This window comes from Pristiophorus japonicus, chromosome 23, assembly GCF_044704955.1.
Source record: "Pristiophorus japonicus isolate sPriJap1 chromosome 23, sPriJap1.hap1, whole genome shotgun sequence".
Taxonomy (NCBI): Eukaryota; Metazoa; Chordata; class Chondrichthyes; family Pristiophoridae; genus Pristiophorus; species Pristiophorus japonicus.
Genome location: NC_091999.1, coordinates 55,270,818 through 55,276,492, shown reverse-complemented (window position 1 = coordinate 55,276,492; position 5,675 = coordinate 55,270,818). Strand labels below are relative to the sequence as shown.

The following is a 5,675-nucleotide window of genomic DNA, read 5'->3' as shown; positions in this document are numbered from 1 at the left end:
CGCCTGATTTCTGAAGTGTCCACAAGGTTTTTCTGAGCGTACAAAAGTGGGCACAGACTCAGGCCTAAGTTAGTTTGGAGTAACATTTCGCTGTCTGAACTTGCTTAACTGGCCAAAACGGGCGTAAGTGGCTGGAAAAAGAAACTGAACTAACTGACTGAAAGTGGAAAAAACCAAATGTGGAGAATTGTGATTTATTGGATACTCCAAAACAATAGGAGCAACTCCTGTCGAAACTTGGCCCCTAGATCCTGAATTTGTGTCTTGTACTGACAGTGATGAGTTTTGTTATCTCCTTTTACAGCGTATTAGAAGGGGAGATTTTCAGACAGGAAACAGAATCCAAACATCGCGTCAATATCTGACGGAGTCAATCGATACATCCGGACCTGAATATCATCAGTCTTTGAAAGCGGAAGGAGAAATATTTGTCTGTCCTGCCTGTGGGAAAAGATTTCAAATATCAGTGTGACTGGAAATGCACCAAGACCCACACACCCGAGTGAGTGTTCCAGTGCACTGCCTGTGGAAAGAGTTTTAATCAGTTACACAGCCTGAAGAAACATCGCACCATTCACAGCGTGGAGAATCTGTAAACGTGTTGTTTGTGTGGGCGAGGCTTCAACTGATCATCCAACCATGGAGAGTCACAAGGATACCCGCACCATGGAGAAACCGCGGAAATGTGGGGACTGTGGGAAGGGATTCAGCTCTCCATCAGAACTGGAAATTCATCGACGCATTCACACTGGGGAGAGGCCATTCACCTGCTCCGTGTGTGGGAAGAGATTCACTCAGTCATCCCACCTGCTGACACACCTGCGAGTTCATACGAGGGAGAGGCCGTTCACCTGCTCTACGTATGGGAAGGGATTCACTCAGTCATCCCACCTTGTAGTTCACCAGCGAGTTCACACTTGGGAGAGGCCGTTCACCTGCTCCGTGTGTGGGAAGGGATTCACTCGGTCATCCACCCTGCTGGCACACCAGCGAGTTCACAACTGACTGCAGGGGTTGGAATCTGTTGTTAATCACATCCTGACTGAACCATGTTCATTTTGACAATTGGGGTTTGTTTCTGCTGATGATAACTCCTGTAACTGGACTGGAGTTTAATATTTGGGATATAGACAAATAAATACATAAATGGAGGGATGAAATCCCGCCTCTGGGGGGAGGCAGGAGAGGGGAGGCTGATGTCCAGGTCACCTGGTCGGAGGCACACCTGCTTGCCAGGCATCGTCGTGTGTAACCTGGTTTCAAATGACTGAAAATGATGCTAATAAAACACACCAAACTATTTTCTGGTTAGATTGGGGTACAGTATTCAATTCCTCAATAAAAAAAAATTTTAAAGAAAAGAATTCTTGAAAGTTCTTCCACGTTGGTTAAAAGTTTTTTCAGAAGTTTTAAATGTTTCTTCTGGAGTTTTAAAAAAGTTTTCCCAAGTTATTTATAAATTTCCCAAGTTGATTTAAAGTTTAAAATGAAAGTCACGACTAAGCTACCTCCCTTGATACTATTCCATGGGCACTGCCAGCCTTCTGCAGCTGCACAAAGCCCTAGCTAGACCACACCTGGAGCACTGCGGGGAAGTAGAGGCCTGGTCGTCTCCAAAGGGGGCCCAAACGCCTGGACACTATATACAGTTCCATGGTTAGAATCCCCGTGTACAGTGCCAGGTTTAGAATCCCCATGTACAGTGCCAGGTTTAGAATCCCCATGTACAGTGCCAGGTTTAGAATCCCAATTTACTCTCCCAGGTTTAGAATACCCATGTACAGTCCCAGGGTTAGAATTCCCATGTACAGTCACAGGGTTAGAATCCCCATGTACAGTCCCAGGGTTAGAATCCCCATGTACAGTGCCAGGGTTAGAATCCCCATGTACTCTCCCCCAGGGTTAGAATGCCCACATACACTCCCAGGGTTAGCATCCCAATGTACAGTCCCAGGGTTGGAATTGCAATGTACAGTCGCAGATTTGGAATCCTGTACACAGTCGAAGCGAAAAATTGAGGCCTTGAACCTGAGTTGGGGCAAAAAAAACATAAAAACATCATTCAATTTCTATACTAAACTATTTGAAATCAAATCAAATGAATTGTTGCAACTAACACGTTCCTTTCATGCCAAATGGGAAACAAGTGATGTGGGGGGGAGTGCAGGACTGTTTGCGCCCAGTTACACAGCATGTCCCTGGCACTCCACTCCAAATGTGCTTATTTCAGATCGCAGTCTCATTGACACATCCAACTGACTTGGATGGACGTCGCCCTTTAAACCCCATCAGAGAAATATCAGTATTTGATGTTTAGTTTTCCAAACCTTTATAAAAAACTGGTTCGGCCTCAGCAGGAGAATTGTATTCAAGTTTGGAATCCAAACTTTGGGAATGATGACAAGCTTTTCGAGAAGGTGCAGAAGGAGCGGTGCCAGGGATGTGGGACTTCCGTGATGTGGAGAGCCTGGTGAAGTTTTCTTCAGAGAGCAAAAAAGGGTAAAAGGAGATTTGACAGAGATGTACAAAATTATGAATGATTTAGAAGAAAGAGTAAATATGGAAATTCTTTCCAGCGGCATTAGGGAAGGTAACCAGAGGAGTCAGACTTTCGATGATTGGCAAAATAACGAGAGGTGAAATGTGGGATCATTTATTACCCAGTGAATTGTTATGATCCAGAATGCACTATCTGAAAGGGTGGTGGAAGCAGATTCAATAGTAACTTTTAAAAGGTAATTGGATAAATACTTGCCGGGAAAAATATACCGAGCTATCGGTAAAGAGCAGAGCAGTGAGACTCATTGAACAGCTCCACCAAAGAACTGGCACAGACACGATGGGTCGCATGGCCTTCTGTGCTGTACCACTCCCTGACAATGGCGAATGATTGTACCCAAAGTGCTCCACCCGGGGGAATACACCCTATCTCCATCAGCAGGGAGGCAACGCGTGAGAAGGGCTGGTTCCAGAGAGCACCACCCTGTGCGGAGAGGCTCCCAGGGACAGAGCGGAGCAAGCACAGCGCAGGGCAACACCGAGTGTGGCTCTCACGCCCCGGACAACACCGAGTGTGGCTCTTAGTCCCCGGACAACACCGAGTGTGGCTCTCAGGCCCCGGACAACACCGAGTGTGGCTCTCAGGCCCCAGGGAACACCGAGTGCGGCTCTCAGGCCCCAGGGAACACCGAGTGTGGCTCTCAGGCCCCAGGGAACACCGAGTGTGGCTCTCAGGCCCCAGGGGACACCGAGTGCGGCTCTCAGGCCCCGGACAACACCGAGTGCGGCTCTCTGGCCCCGAACAACACCGAGTGTGGCTCTCAGGCCCCGGACAACAACGAGTGTGGCTCTCAGGCACCAGGCAACACCGAGTGTGGCTCTCAGGCCCCAACAACACCGAGTGCGGCTCTCAGGCCCCGGACAACACCGAGTGTGGCTCTCAGGCCCCGGGCAACACCGAGTGCGGCCCCCTCCCCCGCCCCGAGTCAGAGAGCTGGGCTCAGCACCAGCAAACACCGGGGGCAACGCCTCCCCCAAACCATGAAAACAACTGGTTGCATTTATGCAGCAGGCCCAGCAAATCCCAGCCATTCTGTATCAGGGTGGGTGTTGGATGCGGAAGTCACTCCCTGGCCTCCTGTGCAGTATAGTATTAGACAGTCCCTTGAATCGAGGATGACCCACTTCCACACCAAAAAGGGATGAGTTCACAGATGTTTCAATATGAGATCTGATATTCCAGGTCCCAAACTACATATTGAAGGGTGGGAGATGCCTGTGCGTGGATTCTTTTAATGTGTGTGTCTGTTGTACACCACCATCACACGGGCTGGACAGAGTGAGGTCTTGGTCCAGTGGCAAGTTTTAAACAAGATGACTGGAGACCAAGCTCTGCTGCACAGACCTGGTGCACATACTTCTACTGCCCATAGATCACAGAGTGGTCTGGTCCATGCTGTCCCTGGGCCCTTGCCTCTTCTGGGCCCCGAATTCGTGCCTCTCGTAGGCCACAATCTCTCCACCCCAAACTCTCACCTCTTGTGGGCCCCAATCTCTCAGCCCTGATCCCTCGCCGCTACTCCACCCCGACCTCACCACTCCTCTGCTGCTTGCCGCATCGCCTGCTGTACCTGGGCCGTAACAATGGTCCTACCCATGCTCCAATCACTGACCTGGATTCCGGTACAAAGCAAAATCTAGACTCTCAAATCTCCAAATCTGCGGCAATTTAGAGTAGATCGCCTCTCAACTATGCTGCAAATGTTAGAAAGATGCTTTGGATACCTGGCCTCCTGTGTGGATCTGTTTGTTGTGTCAGTTTGAGCTGGAGTGGAGATGGAGGAAAAGCTGCTGGGTTTCGCCCCAGTATTTCTGGGCCCAGTGGGACCAACAATTCCCCATGTGGGGCTGTCAATGGAGGTGGGTTCCCTTCCCTGAAGGACATTAATGAACCAGTTGGGTTTTATCACAAACTGGCAGCTTTCATGGTTACTATTTCTAGTGCTGGCCCCACAAATTAACAAGTTCACTCAGCTCAATTTCTCAACATGCCTTTGTGTTTTTGATGATTCTCTCTCACCCACCCTTTTTCCTGTCTGAAATTAACTTTGCAGGGTAGTAAAAGAGGAGGATTTGTCGACTGGAGGCTCAAACCAACCATCACATTCAGATCTGATGGAGTCACTCGATTCATGGGAACAGAATATCATCGGTCTTTGACCATGGAAGCAAAAAGCACTGTTCACAGCGGGGAGAAACTGTACACGTGCTCTGTGTGTGGGCAATGCTTCAGCCTATTATCCAACCTGGAGATACACAAGTGCAGTCACACTGGGGAGAAATTGTGTAAATGTGGGTACTGTGGGAAACGTTTCAACTACCCATCGCAGCTGGAAACATTGCGGCGAGTTCACACCGGGGAGAGGTCGTTCAGCTGCTCTGAGTGTGGAAGGGATTCACTCGGTCATCCTATCTGTTGATGCACCAGCGAATACACACTGGGGAGAGGCCATTCACCTGTTCTGAATGTGGGAAGGGATTCACTCGATTATCCCATCTGTTGAGGCACCAGCGAATTCACATTGGGGAAAGGCCATTCACCTGCTCTGAGTGTGGGAAGGGATTCATTCAGTCATTGCACCTACTGAGACACCAGCAAGTTCACAAGTGACTGCAGGGGTTGGTATCTGCTGTTATTGCTGCTGTTAATCACATCCCGATTGAACCATGTTCATTCTGACAGTTGGGGTTTGTTTCCGCTGATTTTAATAACTCCTGTAACTGGACTGGAGTTTAATATTTGGGATATAGACAAATAAATTCGTGTTGCTTTCAACACATTGCTGTAGATTTTTGTCTTTCCCACCCGTGTGTTTAGCATCACCTGACTGGAGCTCAGAGAGGACAATCTGTGGGAAGATCGTATGGGGGGAGAACTTCAGCCTGGACACAGTCCTTCAGGGTCACACTGAGAGGGTCAAACGGCACTTTGGTCTTTCTCATCTCTCTTCACTGTCAGCAAAGTCTCCGTGCGGGTTAATCTTGACGGTGTAAGGTGCGGATGACATCCACCCAAGGGTGTTTAAAGAGATGGGACGGGTGCTCTGTCAGTCATTTTCCCATATCTCCATCAGCTCAGTAGAGTCATGGGTTGTTCCCTGAGATTGGAAGGTAGC

The 5,675-nt window shown here is 48.9% G+C and overlaps 1 pseudogene; it reads left to right on the top strand.

Annotated features, from left to right (window-relative positions):
* The first annotated feature begins 678 nt into the window (after window positions 1–678).
* Window positions 679–5,152, top strand: LOC139235377 (zinc finger protein 239-like; annotated as a pseudogene).
* The last annotated feature ends 523 nt before the right edge of the window (window positions 5,153–5,675 follow it).